We start from the raw sequence: 19,299 nt of genomic DNA, 5'->3' as shown, positions 1-19,299 counted from the left end.
ACATTGTGAGCCCATGTTTGTGATGATGAGATCTACTATGTTGTCTCCTCTTGTGGGCATGGTGACTAGTTCTTCCATGGCATGTGAGTGTATGAACTCTAGGAACCTGTGGGCTAGAGTGTTGTGGCTGTAGTACTGATCCCAGTCTATATTTGGATAGTTGGGATCACCCAGTGTGATGGTGTTTGCAGGTACATGTATCGCCGCCACTGTTTTCATGAAAGCTCTGTGAGGTACCTGAGTTTCAGAGGATGGCCTGTAACATGCTACAAACTTCAGAGCAGTCTTGCCTATGGTTAATTGCACCGGATGGTGTACAATGCATCGTGTGTTGCCACCAACCATGAGGTGAGGGTGTCCCTGATGAATATTGCTATTGCCACCCCTCATAGTGGTAATATGTGTACTGCATAGATACGAAATATTGTGCCTCTGACTTAGTAGTGACACATTATGACCACCTTACATAATTGAATAATGTGACTATGCCTCTGTCCAGTCTGTGCCCCTGTCCACATGCAGCTGTCCAGATGTCTCATGAAGAGAGTCAGTGAGGTACTCTGTCTAACATGAACTGGGATACTCTGCTAGAGTGTGAGATGCCTCTGAGTTATGACTCTGTCCCTTCAGCATGTCCTATACATGTATGTGCTGAGGTTCAAATCTTTAGCTCCCATGTTTCTGGTGGATGTGGATTGCTTGCAGTGGAGCATGTCTACCAAATCCTGATCGGACATGGTCTTGTATGTCAGGCATAGGTCACCTGTACGCATTATGTGGTATGACACTGAAAAAGCTTGTTTTAGTTATTCTGGAAGTATATGACATGTGTTGTAGATCCCTGATCGTCATGGTAAGGTACTTGTGGGGTCTCTCCAGCTGCTGCAAGTGCTGGTTGAGGTACATACCAAATGGGGCGTTGTATTCAAGCATGGGCCTGATAAGGAGAAGTATAGTGGTACAATGACCTCCTATGGTCTGGATGGAATACCCTCCATGATAAGGTGGCCAAGATAGAAAGTCTGTCAAACAACTTTGGCAACATGGGTGTCAAATGAGATGTCACTATCTACATGTGTCCCCAGCTGTCTGATTTGTTTCCTGTACTCATTGGGTTGCTGTCTATGTACAGATCTGTGGGTACTGTGTTCCTCCCAAAGGGGATGGCTACACATCAGTCGCAGTCAGTTTTAGGCCATGAGTCCAGCACCAGCTATCTGTCAGTGTGACGGCAGTCTGTAGGATGTGTGTGCTGGCTGATGTATTCACTATGGTGCCCAGGTTGCAGTCATCTGTAAACTTTGTCGGCCACAACCCTCCTATGTTTGCTTTCACATCTGAAAAGTAAATACCAAATAAGAGAGGTCCCAGGACACAACCTTGTGGGACACCACTTGTGACTGGCTTCGAACCTGACAAGGCACCTGCAATGTTGACATTATGGGTTCTGTTTCTGAGCCATTTTGCAACCTATGCTGTGACATATGGTGTTATATCTCAGCTGTTGAGCTTGTCTATGATGCCTGAGTGGGGTATTGTGTCAAAGGCCTTAGCCAAGCGCAGGTAGGTTGTGTGGACTGTGTAGCCCTCATCAACGGCTCTACTGACAGTTTCAAAGTAGTCAACTTGTTGCAAAACGCAGGATCTGCACTGTACAAAGCTGAATTGGGTGTGATCAAGGGTCTGTAGGACACCAATGTCTCTGTGTGGAAGCTCCATAATGACCCTTCACAAAGCTTTGCAGACAAGGCTGTTTAAGCTTGTGTGGTGGTAGCTGCCAGGGTCTGTGGAGGCATCTCCTTTGTGGAGTGGGACCACTGTTGCCGTACGCCAGTGTTCAGGTACAGATCCTGTAGCAAGGCTAAGGTTAAATAGGATCTGCATATACAGGTTTATCTCCATCTGTAGTTCACATAGCATGCAACTGGGGATACCATCAGGTCCCATTGATGCTGTGTACTCGTCTTTGCTGACTGCGGCTCTCACATGGACATCCAGGATGACAGTGAGGTTACATACAGCTGTGATAACTATCATGTCTTGGGGGTGAGGGAGGGTACATTGCACTGAACTGGTCTGCCAGGGTGTCAGTAATATCTGTCAGGTCCCTGGGATATAAGTTGTTGTGTACCAAATCTGAGCATATATGAGGGTTCCCACCCAGGCGTCAGACATAACTGAAGAAAGCAGTGTGGTTACCTTCATCGTCTGTGGTGATTTATGTCCCCAAGTTGAACTTGGGTGTCTTTATGTGAGAATGTAGCTTTCTACTACTGCTGATCACAGCTGCCTTACATTCTGGAGATGTAGCTCTGTCTTGCATTAGTATCCTTCATCTGTTATACAGTTTGTTTATGGCTGGGGTCCACCAGACAGGCCACTTTCCCTTGGTGGTGAAGGTGTCATTCTCATTTGTGATTGCATGGTCCATGCTTACTCGGAGATGTCCGTAGAAAGTGTCTGTGCAGGAGTCACCATTGTGTGTTGTGGTTTCCACTGGCCCAGTGGGCTTAATGGATACCATCTCAGTCCGAAGAAGTGTGAAGTCAGCTTCTGAGCTGTTTGTCACTATACCCCTGGTATCATACTAGCACTGACACAGGTGTAAACAATTCCCCAGAATCCATCAAACAAAATGGACATGCAGGCTTACAGATGCCCTAGGGGGTAGCCTAGTATGAACCCATTATGATACAGATTGTACAGGACACTACAGATAACCCCAAGGCTGTTGCAAATGATGGTAGTAAGCATGTTGTTGATTCCTGGATATGCTCCGGATCACACCGATATTACAAACAACATACCAGACACACACAGGTATGGCCAACATACATCCTGACATGTGCAGTGCAAACCCCCATAATGCCAAATACCTTCCCCAGCAGACTGCCGGCTCCCTGACATTATGTCACCCTTACCACAGGGTGCGTAACCAAAGAGCAGTGTACAACAACAGTGGGTGTTCTCAACAAAGGTGTCTCCTGAATGGATAGGAAAAACAACCACCACAGAATCATGAGAGGTTTGGTCTGCACAGCTATGGAAAGGACCAGCATGTACCACAGACATAATGATATTGTGGATCTATTGACACCCGACCCTACCCAGTGTGGGTTTACAAAGTGCAGACCCCACCCCTAAACATGTGTGACTCAGTTGAAACAGTACTTGAAGTCAGTGATGAGGGCAATGTGGTCCACACAGTGTAGCCGGACCTTGCAAAGCCTTCTGTACAATACCCTATGTGTTCCGTATAGATTTGCTCACCAGCTGATATATACACCCCAATGTCATGGGAGGGTTGCAAACCAGACCAACGACAGAACTGACATGGTCAGACATGCAGCAGCCATGTCAGACTACAAACCACATATAACAGGCATCCCACAAAGCTTGGTCCTGGGACCTTCACCATCTGGTATATATGACCCATAGGTACAGGCCAACAAGTAAGGACTGTGCTGGAACATGTTTGTAGAGGACAACAAGCCGCCTGACATATCTGATACACCAGCTGACACAAGCATCCCATAAAAGGGCCACATAGAAACAGACAGCTGGTGCCATAGCCATGTCAGCATGTTAAATGGTGAAAACAGTATAGTCAGCCTCTGTGGATAATCCAGTAAGTGACCACCAATTCCCACATAGGTGTCGACCCATGACATTCCTAACATGTAATGCCAGAATGGGGCACACAAGGTGATAGATATCCTGCATTGGACAAAAATGTGGCTGTAGGGTTAACAGCAACAATCCATATACCAACCTAATCATGAGGGTTATGACATCTAGCTAAGGGGAGGTCATTGTGGTTTTGCAGTTATCTTTCAGCAGCATTACAAATGACCACAACAGCGCCTGTGTGGTGTACCTCAGCAGATAGATTCAGCAACTGTAAAGTCCACAACAGTACCTCACCAGGAGTATCAAAGAGCTGGAACACATGTAATGTGTCGCCTGATTAAACAGAATGCAGTTACACACACTGCCATGCTGGCCACCCAGACACAAGCTGTGCCTGATGTAGAAAGCCATGTCCAAGCTGTCAGAAATGCACATGCCGTACCTTGTACAATGTGAATGGCAGGAGATATGCACATGAGGGACCTGAACCCCAGCACTGACATATATAGGACAGGCTGTACTGCATTATCCAAAACACAGAAGCCACCCCCACACATGAGTAAACTAACACTACAGGTTGTCCATAAAGACACTGGTTGAGTCCCCTCAACAGGAATCCTAATGAGTGGATGGGAGATGGGAGGTTTACCCTGGGTATCAATGTTATGTCACAGGTAGACAGAGGCACAGTATACTAAACAAGACATATGACATGTCAAACTACGCTTACAATGTGTTGATGGACAAACACATTCTCCGACTAGCATTAGGTCAAGATACCTCTTGAACACAGCCAGCAAGGTGCTCTGCCTCAAATGGACCAGGATTGTATTCCACAGCATAGGGAGTCTCCGGTGATAACTCCATCCCTACAACATGTCCAACATACATCCCTGCTAAGGTGTCAGTCACCTGCACTAGTGGTTCAGGTGGATCTTCTGAGTCTGAGGTGGAGCATGTCCATTAATCTCTGTTTGGACATGGCCTCGCATGTCAGGCACATGTCACCTCTAAGCAGACGGTATGTGAGTGAATAGAGTGTGAGTGTCTTCAATCTGGCAGCATATGACAGCTGTTGTGGTTCCTTGATCCTTTAGGTGGGGACAGTCAGGGTGTCTCCAATTGCTGCAGATGTTGGGTGAGATACAGCCAGAATAGGGCATATGACTTGATCACCGGTCTGATAACTGAAGAGTACAGGGAACAATGACCCACTAGATCTGGATGTGAATCCCATCCTTATCAGGTGGGCAATGTAGAAGGTCTTCCTAGCCACTTTAGCAATGTGAGTCTGAGAAGAATGGCGACTGTCAACCTGGGTCCCCAGGTCCGTGATAACCTCCTCTGTGCTTAGAGGATTGCCACCAATATGGTAGCTTGGGGTCACCTTGCTTTTCCTGAAGGGTATGTCTACACATGTTGTGCACTCTGACTTCAGGCCATGGCCCTGGCACCAGCTATCAGTTACTGTGAGTCCCTTCTGAAGGATATCTGTGTGTGATGCACTGTCCACTATGGTGCCCAGTGTGCACTCATCTGCTAACATTGTCATCCAAAGTCCTCCCATGTTGGCCTGTTCTCATGGGAAGTACATGACAAACAATGGTGGCCAAGGACTGAGCCCTGTGTGACACCACCTGTGACCAGCCTGGAGTCTAACATAGTGCCAGCAACTCTAACCCTGTGGGTCCCGTCCTTAAGACAGTTTGCAACCCATCTTGTGACATATGGGTTTACATTTCAGTTGTGAGGTCTTTCCACAATACCTGAGTGGGGTATTGTGTTGAAAGTGTTAGCAAGGCCAAGGTAGGTTGTATGGACTGCCTTTCCCCAACAATGGCCTAAGTGACCAATTTGAAGATGTCAACCCAGTACAAAAGGCATGATCTGCCCCTGACCAAGGCAAAATGGGATGGGTACAATGTCTGCATGTCCCCTATATCTTTGTTTATGAGCTCAATTATGATCCTCTCCATAGATTTGCAGACTACACTTGTTAAGCTTATGGGGCAGCAATTAACAGGGTCTGTAGAGGCACTGCCTTTGTGCAGATGTGCACAACTGGACCTTAACCAGCCTGTTGTGCACACTATGGAAATGTAAATCAGTGATAGGACTGAAGCCCAGGATACTGACCACCACAGTGAAAGTACTGAAACACTACACTAGACAGTGCTACAGTGTTAGGTCAGTATGAACGGATGTTGACAATTGTGTGCAAAGTATCCCATGCAAAACCTGCAGGCACAGTATACTCCCAGTTTTGTTCACACAAAAAGCATTTGGACAGTAACTACACAACATGGCACAGAACACACAACCATAAACTGGAGGTATTTGTTGAAGGTCACACTCATCCACAAATGTGATGGGCTGCAGAGTTCAACATATGTAAAGCCCACACTGGGCATGCTCACACACTTAGATAAATGAGACATCTTTCACACAACATGCCACAGGAAGGCTGAACTGGGCATGCTCACACACTTGGTCCAAATGTTACCCCTAGCAAATGTGAAAACACACCAGAGGATGGTCGTCCGCCTTTCTAGACACTGATCATGTAAGCACCCTATAAGTATATTGGAGAAAAGGATTCTCTCAGTAATCCGAATAGCGCGCCGTGCTGTCCGTCTCTAGTGTCATAACATAGTTAGGTAGGGGTTTGAATCCAGCAGGTGGCAAGTGTGTGTGAAGGGGGTAAGTGTGTGTGTAAGTGTGTATGAAAGAAACATCCCTTTTGGCAACTGGGAAAACACACCACAGGATGATCATTCCACTTTCTAGACTCTGATGATGTCAGCACCCTATAAGTATATTGGAGCAAAGGATTCTCCCAGTAATCCGAATAGCGCGCCGTGCTAATGCGTCCATCTCTAGTGTCATAACATAGTTAGGTAGGGGTTTGAATCCAGCAGGTGGCAAGTGTGTGTGAAGGGGGTAAGTGTGTGTGTAAGTGTGTATGAAAGAAACATCCCTTTTGGCAACTGGGAAAACACACCACAGGATGATCATTCCACTTTCTAGACTCTGATGATGTCAGCACCCTATAAGTATATTGGAGCAAAGGATTCTCCCAGTAATCCGAATAGCGCCGTGCTAATCGTCCATCTCTAGTGTCATAACATAGTTAGGTAGGGGTTTGAATCCAGCAGGTGGCAAGTGTGTGTGAAGGGGGTAAGTGTGTGTGTATGAAAGAAACATCCCTTTTGGCAACTGGGAAAACACACCACAGGATGATCATTCCACTTTCTAGACTCTGATGATGTCAGCACCCTATAAGTATATTGGAGCAAAGGATTCTCCCAGTAATCCGAATAGCGCGCCGTGCTAATCGTCCATCTCTAGTGTCATAACATAGTTAGGTAGGGGTTTGAATCCAGCAGGTGGCAAGTGTGTGTGAAGGGGGTAAGTGTGTATGAAAGAAACATCCCTTTTGGCAACTGGGAAAACACACCACAGGATGATCATTCCACTTTCTAGACTCTGATGATGTCAGCACCCTATAAGTATATTGGAGCAAAGGATTCTCCCAGTAATCCGAATAGCGCCGTGCTAATGCGTCCATCTCTAGTGTCATAACATAGTTAGGTAGGGGTTTGAATCCAGCAGATGACAAGTGTGTGTGAAGGGGGTAAGTGTGTGGGTATGAAAGAAACATCCCTTTTGGCAACTGGGAAAACACACCACAGGATGATCATTCCACTTTCTAGACTCTGATGATGTCAGCACCCTATAAGTATATTGGAGCAAAGGATTCTCCCAGTAATCCGAATAGCGCGCCGTGCTAATGCGTCCATCTCTAGTGTCTTAACATAGTTAGGTAGGGGTTTGAATCCGGCAGATGACAAGTGTGTGTGAAGGGGGTAAGTGTGTGGGTATGAAAGAAACATCCCTTTTGGCAACTGGGAAAACACACCACAGGATGATCATTCCACTTTCTAAACTCTGATGATGTCAGCACCCTATAAGTATATCAGGGGAAAGGACTTTCCCCAGTAATGCGAATAGCGCTGTGCTAATGCGTCCGTCTCTAGTGTCTTAACATAGTTAGGTAGGGGTTTGAATCCGGCAGATGACAAGTGTGTGTGAAGGGGTAAGTGTGTGGGTATGAAAGAGACATCCCTTTTGGCAACTGGGAAAACACACCACAGGATGATCATTCCACTTTCTAAACTCTGATGATGTCAGCACCCTATAAGTATATCAGGGAAAGGACTTTCCCCAGTAATGCGAATAGTGCGCTGTGCTAATGCGTCCGTCTCTAGTGTCTTAACATAGTTAGGTAGGGGTTTGAATCCGGCAGATGACAAGTGTGTGTGAAAGGGGTAAGTGTGTGGGTATGAAAGAAACATCCCTTTTGGCAACTGGGAAAACACACCACAGGATGATCATTCCACTTTCTAAACTCTGATGATGTCAGCACCCTATAAGTATATCAGGGGAAAGGACTTTCCCCAGTAATGCGAATAGCTGTGCTAATCGTCCGTCTCTAGTGTCTTAACATAGTTAGGTAGGGGTTTGAATCCGGCAGATGACAAGTGTGTGTGAAGGGGTAAGTGTGTGGGTATGAAAGAAACATCCCTTTTGGCAACTGGGAAAACACACCACAGGATGATCATTCCACTTTCTAAACTCTGATGATGTCAGCACCCTATAAGTATATCAGGGGAAAGGACATTCCCCAGTAATGCGAATAGTGTGCTGTGCTAATCGTCGGTCTCTAGTGTCTTAACATAGTTAGGTAGGGGTTTGAATCCGGCACATGACAAGTGTGTGTGTAGGGGGGTAAGTGTGTATGATTGATATATCCCTTTTGGCAACTGGGAAAACACACTACAGGATGCACATACCCATTTCTAAACGATATCACAATTATGTATGGCTTTTGATTACAGACATGCCATGTGTGTTGTGCACACACAGAATGCCCATGTATGTGGGTTGTCCCTCACAATAATGCATGACATTGATTACACGGTTATGGCAATGAACACATGATGTATGTGTGTGCCAAATACACATATGTACCTGTGACTTTCAATAGTTACCATGTGTGATGCCTGCCACATGTGAATACATGGTATTTGCACAGGGTAACATTATGACCGTGGTCTTCTGTGCAGATGCTGCATGTGGGATGTGTATATACAGTGTGAGATGTAGATGCTATCAGCCTAGTAGTGAGGGATGCACACCTGGTCTGGGGCATAAGGTCTACATGTTGTTAATGTACAGGAGCTGCATGTTTTCACCTGTTGTGGGAGTGGTAAGACAGTATTCCATAGCAATGCAGTGACTGCATGCTAAGAACCATTCAGCTAGGGTGTTGTAGATACACTTATTCATTAGCATTCAGTAATTTGTCGGAATCCCTGGTGAGGGTCTGATGCCAACCAAGGTCAGGGGTCTACCAGCCTGTGTCACTTGCTCAGTGATCCCTTCCATGTTCCCTATCACGTATCCCAGTGAGCGACATCCCACATCAGCTGTGGTGGCATGGACAATGACTGAGTCATATGTGTCCATGCATCTGACTGACTTGTATGTTGTTGTTACAGTTTGGCCATGTGTTTCCATCTCATACATGTGATGTACATCAATGGGTAGGGGATAGGGTTGACTGTGTACATGTGGCAGCTGTGACATTACTACATGACACACATATTCCACAACTGTACCATAGAGGTGACTGACAACTGACCTTTGCACATGCTACCAGAGTATTGAGATTACATTGGTGATTGACAGCACATAGGGCCAATGGTGAAAAAGAGACATAGGTCCATAGGTTCGTACAGGGATATCTGCCCAGGGCATGTATCCACCTAGCCAGAATGTGCGTGCCTTTCAACATGCATTGTGAATCTGTCTTGCTATGCCCTTTTCCAAGGTTAGTATACTGTGCCTCTTTCTCACAGTGACACATAAGTGATACCCAGGGTAACCCTACAATGTCACATCCAGTCATTAATATCGCTCTTGAGGATAGTCACTGAGTCAGTCCGCCTAACCTCTATTGGGATAATAATCAGGAATGAAGGGTGCCTCTGAGTTGTGAATGTGCCCCTCCACCATGTCCTATGTATATCACTCCTGAAGTTCATGTATTTCCAGCGTGTATCCTGGTGGGATCTGGATATTCTGAGATGCAGCATGGCCATTACGTGAGGGTATGACCTGGCCTTCTATGTAAGGCACAGATTGCCTATGAAGAGGCAGTATGTCACTGAGTAGAGCTGCTGCTACTTTAACCAGTCAGTATGTGGCATCTGTTTGAGCACTTTGATCACCTTGTCGAGGTACATATGTGGTAGCCCCAGTTGCTGCAGGTGTCTGGTAAGGTGCATGCCGACAGGTTCATCATAGTCAATTATGGGCATGATGAGGGATGAGTAAAGGGGCACAATGTCCTCCCTGGCCTACATGTGGATCCCATGATGATGTGGCCCATATCACATGCTTACCTAACCACTTTGTCCATGTTGTTGTCAAATGGTAGGATGCTATCAACCTCGTACCCCAAGGTCCATAATTCCTAGGTCTGCACTTACTGGATTAACACATATGTGGTACATTGTGGTCATTTACTGTTTCACAAAGGGATGACTATACTCTTTCTGTCATTCATGTTGAGGCCATGGCTGTGGCACAAGTCGTGTGTTTGCAAGAGTCCCTTTTGGAGGATGCGTGTGTTAGCTGTTGAGTTGATTATGGTGTTCGGTCTGCAGTCACCTGTGACGTGCTGAGCCACAGTACTTCCATGTTGGCCTGTACCTATGACAAATATATAATGAACATGACAGCCCCTAGGGCTTTGCCTTGTGGGACACCACTTGTACCAGGTTGGAGGCTGACATGGCTCCAGCAATTCTACCATGTGTGTTCTGCCCTTGAGCCACTGTGCAATACCCATAGTGACATAGGGGTTAATATGTACACTGGTGAGCTTCCTAGAATGCACAAGTGGGGTATTGTATCCAAGGCTTATGCAAGGTCCAGGTAGGCTGTGTGGACCTCCTACCCCTTGACAGTGGCCTTGGTGACTGTTTCAAACAAAGCAAACAGGTTTGATAGGCAGGATTTGCCATTGACAAAGCCAAACTGTGTATGGTGACATGTCTGTAGGTCCACAATATCTAGATATGTGAGGTTCTTGATGATTCTTGCCATAGCTTTGCAGACAAAGCTAGTCAGACATATGGGGCAGTAGTGTCCAGGATCCGTGGCACCACCTGCATGTTGAGGGACCACTGTTGCTGTATGCCACTCTCTGGTCACATATCATGTATTAAGGCTGGGATTGAACAGTGGTGTTATGTCTGGGTGTAGCTCTTCTTGTGGTTCATGTAGGACACAGCCTGGGACACTGTCTGGTCCCATTGATGCAGTGTTTACTGCTTTGGGAAGGGCATCTCTTACCTGAGCATCTGTGATGTCAGGGGGGGAAGCACTGTGATGCGAGACATATGTTCCCTTTTGGTGTGGTGGGGAGAGAAGGCAGCATTGAACCTGTCCACTAGGATGATGGCAATGTCTGTGTGTTTTATATTTTGTGTGACATATTGTATTACCTCTGAGCATATCTGGGTAGTACCACCCAGGTTACTAACATAACTACAGGCAGCCTTGTGATTATCCTCAGTGGCTTGTGGAATCCTCTCTCAAAGATGGCCTTAGACAATCATATGGGTGCCTGTAGTTGTCTTCCAATACTCATCAGTGGTGCCTTCACATTTTGGGAGGTTGTTGTATCATGTAGTGGCGCCATCCTTCTATTGTATAGTGTGTTTATGGCTGGTGTCCGTGCCCAGGACATCTGTCTTTGGAGAATTGGGTCATGCTTTCATATGTGGCTTCATGATCCATGCATTCCTGAATGTGTCCACAGAATGCCTCTATACAGGTATCTGCAGTCTGGTCCATATTTTCAACAGGCCTTGGGCCTTTGAAGGCTTCCACATCATTTATGAGGGGTGTGCACTTGCACTAGACGTAGTTGGGGACCTGGGAAGAAACATGGTAGCAGTCTGTCATTTGTCTACCACATGGGCAACGTGGATTGACAGACATGTTATATAGCCCAGCTAATCATGACTGATTCACATGTATGGCAGGGGAGGTCATTGTGCCTCTGTACTCATCCATCATCAGGCCTATAATTGCATACAATGCACCTTTTGGGATGTACCTAACCAGACACCTACAGCAACTGGTACAGGACAACAGTACATCATCAAGGGGATGCAATGGCTCACACAGATGTCATATGCTGCCCAGGTAAAGTGAATCCAGCTGGACTCAGTGGCATACTGCCTGTTCAGGGGCAATCTGTGCATGCCATATACAGCCATGTCCTACCTAGCAGTAATGAACGTGATGTACCTCAGGCAATCAGAGTCCCATACAGCCACATGCTCAGGAGAGCTGGACCTCAGCACTGACATACATGGACATGCTGGAGGGGCATATTCCTAACCGAGAGGCTCCCTTCACTCTGTAATGAGCTCACACTACTGGTTAGGCAGAGTCCCTCATTGACTCTCTTCCATAGGAATCTGGATGAGTGGATGGAGATCATAGTTGTACCCCAGGTATCACTTCTATGTCACTGTTAGACAGAGGCATAGTATACTAAAGTCGGACAAGGGCATAGCAGCATAACTTGTGATTGGGTGGCAAAAGACAAACACATTCTACTAGGCTTACCAATGCCCTAGGGCAAATAGCCTAGTATGAACCTATGAACTGTTCATTCTCAACTGTTCGAGCTCATTACAGAGTAAAGGGAGCCTCTCAGTTAGAATTTGCCCTCCAGCATGTCCATGTATGTTGTAGTCAGTCGCACCGCTTGCTCAGAGGTGACCTTTGCCCAACATACAAGGCCATGTCAGACCCAGATTTGATGAATATGCTTCACCTAAAAATCTAGATCCATCAGAGCCACAAGGCCAGGAGACTTAAACCTCGACACGGCTATTAATAGGACATGCTGGAGGGATAGATTCATCAACCAAAGACTCCCTATGCTGTGGAACAAAATCACGGTATATGTGAGGCAGAGCACCTCGATGGCCTTGTTCTAGAAATCTTGACCAATGGATGGGAGATCGCAGATATACCCCAGGGATTACCTCAGTGTCACTGCTCGACAGAGGCACAGCAAAATAATGGGTATGGTTCCCCATACTAAAGGGGTGGCGTAAGCCACAAAACTATGGGCTAGTCTTGTAAATGCCCTCGGGCAGATAGCCTAGTATGAACCTATGAACATGTGTGTACTGCTATAGTACTTCTGCCATATGTTGCATGTGTGTGTGTTGTGGGGGATGCACAGGTAATGGCCAGATCGTCTGCACAGGTGACACGTGTGACACATTCTGGGTGTTCATCCATACATACTGGATGTGTGCTGCCATCCAACCCTGTGATGTGGACACAAATTACTCAGCCTGGATATACATATCTGAACAACACCACAAGCACAATACACTACCTTGCTATGTATGCATGTAATTACACAGTTATTCAGTAGTTATGACAGTGATGCTATCCATGCAGCCCACTGGGCCAGTGGAAGCCACAACACACACCGCCAGCACATTTGCATATGCTTACCACAGACATCCCACATACTGCATGTACTGTGCACACAGTTATCTAACCCAGAACAACTGCACACCACTTATTAATCCTGTCCAGTGGACTACAGATACAGGCATATTGTATAACAATAGTAGGAGGCTACTGCAGCACAGGGCAGATTCACATGACGGAAGGCATCTGTTGTCTGCAGTGTTAAGATGCTTGACATTCACCAAATGCACAGATATTGCCAACAATTTTGCAGACAGTTTAGGTGCAGGTACGCGCCCCCCATTATCCTACACACGTGTTATTAGTTATCCCAGATGACTGTAACCTCCCTATCCTCTCACATGTCCAGGTGAGAGCCACCCTCATCATTGCAGAACACATATCATCACTGTTACGGAATGGTATCCCTGGATGTGTGCTACATTCACCCCTGGAGGACATAGCACCACATGACAGACTGATATTAATCCATGGCCATACTACAGGATATGTACCTGAACAGTGCCATACATACACAGTGGTCCCACACCAATGAGGAGGAACCTCTACTGACCCTGGGAACTACTGCATCATATGCACAACTGGCCTTGTGTTCTAAGCTATGGAAGTGTTAGTTATGGCCCACATGTACAACAATTTTACATATGTTTATATTTCATGACTATCTACACACAACCTATCTCATGGACATACCTATTGATAGTGAACTATGATACATTTGGAGGTGTCACAGTATACACAGGATTAACCTGCTACTTTGCATTACCTGTGTTTGTGGCAGCTTTGGTGAGTCAGTCGTGCTGCTTGTATTTTGCTGCTGTTGCTGCTGCTGCTGCTGCTGTTTTGCTGCTTGCTGTCAGTATATTTTGTTTTCTCTCTCTGTCTGTCTCTCTCTCTCTCTTTCTCATTCGGTTAGTGCAATGACTGTATTGCATGAGTGGAGTGTGGGTACTGAATACTTTTGTAGGTATCTGCATGGATCCATGTGATGGCCTCTGCACCAATTGTAAGGCAGCATTTGCTAATTGCAAGCAGCTGGGTGTGTACTAATTGCATGTCTCACTGTGATTTCAGGACACTGCTATAAAAGGGTATGTGAGATAGGCGTTGCCCTTTCAGATTGTAGGGCGTGGACCATGCTGGTATGCTGTTGACAGTGTTCTGTGAGTGTGAAGGTTAGTACATCTCCCATGCTTCATGCTGTGTTGTAGATTCAGGTTGCTGCATTTATCTTGCCTGTTCCCTGTAGTGAGTGTGTATGCATACTGACACCTACAACTATATGTCATATGTATTGCTATATGAATATATATATATATATATCTGTGTACATATACATACTTTCATATATGTACATTAGCTGACATTATTGGGTACAAGCTAACAATTAGCAGGGCTGTTTCCATTAACACTACTCTAGTATGGGAATCCAGTAATTGGGACTATAAAAGTCTGCCTGACATGCTTTGGGTAGTAGACATACTATATTGCCTTTATCTTCATTCCTACTATTACATGTTCCACTTATTTAGCACTATATTCCTGTATGAGAGTCATGGCTTAGTGGTAGGTCATACAGACTAGTGTTACAATGGTCTTGTGGTAGGGCCTACTAGTATGCTCATATTCTGCTTTTGGGTTGAGTATAGGGCCTATCAATCACAGTGCTAGAGGCACCTTTAAGCAGTTAAAGGGCTTAGTAGGTCTCACAGGAGCCAGGCTGTGTTGCAGATTCTGGTTGCTGCATATATCTTCACTGTTTCCTGTAGTGAGTGTGTATGGCTACTGAGACCTACGATTATATTTCATATGTATTAATATATATTTATATATATGTATGTGTTGATATACATACCTTCACATATGTACATTACCTTACATTATTATGTACAAGCTAACAGGTAGCAGGGCTGTTTCTGCTCACACTGAACTAGTATGGGAATCCAGTAATTTGGCCATTAAAACTCTACCAAACATGCTTTGGATAGTACATCTCCTATATTGCCTTTATACTGATTCCTACTATTACATGTTATATTTATTTTAGCAGTGTGCTCTTCCACAGCAGGCATGGCTTAGTGGTAGGTCAAACAGACTAATGTTACCTAGGTCCTGGTTTCAAGACTGACAGTGGGAATTTTTACTTTGCAAACTTTCAAACTGAGTACAGGACCTGTCAATCAAAGTGTTGAGGCCACCTGTAAGCAGTTAGAAGGGTAAGTAGGTCACACAGGGGTCAGGCTGTGTTGCAGATTCAGGTTGCAGCAATTATGTTAACTTTTTCCTGTAGTGAGTGTGTATGGCTACTGAGACCTACGATTATATTTCATATGTATTAATATATATTTATATATATGTATGTGTAGATATACATACCTTCACATATGTACATTACCTTACATTATTATGTACAAGCTAACAGGTAGCAGTGCTGTTTCTGCTCACACTGAACTAGTATGGGAATCCAGTAATTTGGCCATTAAAACTCTACCAAACATGCTTTGGATAGTACATCTCCTATATTACCTTTATACTGATTCCTACTATTACATGTTATATTTATTTTAGCAGTTTGTTCTTGTAAAGCAGGCATGGCTTAGTGGTAGGTCATACGGACTAATGTTACCAAGGTCCTGGGTTCGAGACTGACAGTGGGAATTTATTTTTCTTAGCAAACTTTGGAACTGAGTACAGGACCTGTCAATCAAAGTGCCATAAAGGCACTTTTAAGCACTTTAAACCAGGTCTGCGCTCGTTTGGGGGGGGCTCACGCATGCACTGGCGGTGAGCTCCGCTAACACAAGCGCACACCAGCTATTTTCTTTGAAAGAAAAGAAAAAGGGGTGACAGGAAAGTGGTGAAAAGGGGTCACAAAGAGGGTAAGACAGTAGGGAAAGAAGCGTGGGATTTGCAGGAAGGGTGTAGGTAAGGCCCATAGATGCCCATGTCTTTTGCAGCAACAGCTGTATATTTCTATGTATTTTGGTGAGACATTTGAAACCTTCCACCTCTGAGAGAGGTGTCAGGACAACATTAATATTTGTTGTACAGCCAATTGTAATTAACAGTTTAGATGTCCAGCGGACATGTCTGCGACATGGACAGCTATGTATGGGCGTAATTTTTTTGTGGGACAGAGTGCCCTTTTTTTTTTTTTTTACAGGTGAGAGTGGTATGACAGGTGAAGGAAGTCGGTAAAGCTGGGGAGGTAGGTTGGGTAGGTTAACAGACAAGACAGACAAGACGCATACAGGGACGGTGTATGACACACGTGGCGGGTTACACAATTGACGGGACGGAGGTTGGGATATCTGAGATGCACGAGCCCACAGATGGCAACAGTGGAACTGATATCCCCACCCATAGGCAGTTGCCACTGTTCCTTCACAGCCCAGGACGGGGCTGTGCTGGGGGCTGTGTAGGCGGGGCAACGGCCGGGCCGTTAGCTGTGCCACACGAGCCTCGAGCTGGCGTGGGGTCCAAGAACAGTGTCTTGGATCTCCCTCGCACCACAGACCGGACACCGGAGGGTGAGTGGGCGAACCCTCCGGCCACACTTGCAGAGGGGACGGGCCCCATCCCTGCAGCGCTTCCACCCGAAGGTGGCACAGGGCCACCGGAGGGTCCGCCTGGGCACTAGTGCCAGGTGCAGTCACCAGCTGAGGTGGGAGAGGTGGGTCCGCTGGGACCTGCCTTCCCAAGCGTTCTAGGTTTGTGAGTAGTTATGTTAGTTTGGGTTAGTGGCATTTTATTCCATTCAGATTAGTTGTAACAGCATGCATTGGTATTCCCATCAAACAAACACCCAGATATGGACACCATTGAACAAGGGGCATATCAATATCACATGCATTATTTGAACAGCAAAACACAGTCAAACGACATGCAGGGTTGATTAATGGCAACAGGCCATCGTATTTGCAGGTATGAACAGGGCACATGCACGAACAGACATGCATATATGTTTGAACGGACAAATGTCCATGATTAATGAAATGTTCACATACCATTATTTAGTGGATGTTGTTATATGGAATTACAGGGTTGGGTGGGGATAGAAAGTGATGACACATTCATATGTTAAACATTAATTCACATTTATCATAGATACACAATTAAGTTGAGGCTGATGTTTCAAAATAATCTTTATTTGACTGTCATGCTACACCTGTTACACATACATCACTATCCTACTTATTTTGAATTTGATCAGATACATCATCCTGCTACACTTTGATGACAGGACAGGGGACAACTATGGCTGTTTAGTCTGTCAGATAATCATTCATTCTATCTGCAAATTGTTTACTGTTATCACCATATACAGATTTTGAGCTAGACATTCAGATTCAGACACACTGAAATCAGTTTGGGATGTTAATTTGTACTTCCCACATGCATTTAGTTCTGTAAAACACACTGAGGCTTATATATTCAGGGGTTATTACTACTTTATTTACTCATACATGAGCATTTCTGTCACTCTCATACATTCTGCAACTTCACAGTTCAGGTTGGTACTTCTAGGCTTTGTTCACATATTAGACCTGTGGTGATTCAAACACTTTCCAACAGCCTCACTTCTGTCATGATTCAGCATTTCAACAGGGGATATATCTGACATGTGACTACCTCAGATTCTGAAGCTGTACTCTTGAGACTATACTGCAGGTTACAGTATATTTAATTAATGATGGGACATCTGTATTACAGCACTGTTTAATCCTATCAATTATATTTCCAGTTACACTTGCATACTGATGAACTTGTTGCAGCCATACCTGCAGACGTTCAATTCCTGCTTGCACATTATATTACTTTTAATCAATACACTGCACTGTTCTGATACATGGTACATAATAATATTTATTTACAAGTACTGGGTGGGGTTACTAACCTGCATGGTGGCGCAGCCGCACCAGCCTTCTGGCGTGCATCTCGACATTCGCAGAGCGGACACCTGCAGCTGTAATACAAAGGGAATAATATTGGACTACACATCTCCATGGTATCAGCTGGTTGAAATCCTTACATACATGGGTAAAATGTGACTTACTCAGTGGTGGGGCGTTGGGCATTTGCCGGGCCTCCTGGATCCAACGGTTCAATTGGTCCTGCTTGCGTCTCTTCAGGTCCGCATGGTGGTGACGGACCTGCTCACCAGTGCGTGGAATGCCAGTAGCACTGGTCAGCTCACGAGCCAACTGGTCCCACGCCTCAGCCCTATATACTCCCCATGAGACCTGGCCCTGCATGAGTTGGGCCTCGTGATTATGGACAAGGAGCCAGACCATGTATCTGGACTCCTCAACGCCCCAACGCTGTGCTCGAAAGCAACGTCCCTCACCTACTCCACTCATGCTGACTGCAAGTCTGTTCTACAATCAGTTATGCTGTGTATTCCGCCTATGGGGCTTATATATGCCGCTTTTCCCGCACATTTCTCTGATTGGCCGTTTTGGAATTGTATCTACTTCACTGAAAATGCTTTCTCATGCTCCATTCTGGGTTTTATCCCATATATATGCTATTTCTGCTTTTCTAGGTATTGCTGTCATGGCTTGGTGGTTTAGTTCCTTGACTCTAGTGCATGGTATCCTGTGTTCGAATCTGGCAACTGCTTTGGCTTTTCCTGACAGAAATGAGTTGAAGACCTGTCAATCAAACATGCCAAAAGCACTTTTAAGCACTTTAAACCTGTTCTGCGCTCGTTTGCGCGGAGGTTATGCATGCGCACTGGCAGTTAGCTTGTGGGAGCGGCGCGCAAACGGTGTGCGCTGGGATAAATCTGAATTGGCTAGTGACACACATGTTCAGCTAATTGCACACAGTTTCAGCCTGTTTATCCGCTGCTTGGCAACGGGCACGCAGTTTGCAGCTTTTTAAACACTACTCGGCTACGGGCACTCTGTCTCACGGCAGCTTAGCTATCAGTACATTTCTGACTATTTTTATTCTTATGTTACTTCAAAATATATGCTCTGTTTCATTCCATTTTACAAAAGGGAATACATTTACATTTGTACAATACTGTCTGGGGGCTTGTTAGTGCGTATTTACAAGAATAAAAAA

Source organism: Protopterus annectens, chromosome 1.part1 (genome assembly GCF_019279795.1).
Source record: "Protopterus annectens isolate FY-2018-M chromosome 1.part1, PAN1.0, whole genome shotgun sequence".
NCBI classification, from domain to species: Eukaryota; Metazoa; Chordata; order Ceratodontiformes; family Protopteridae; genus Protopterus; species Protopterus annectens.
This window is presented reverse-complemented; position numbering follows the sequence as displayed.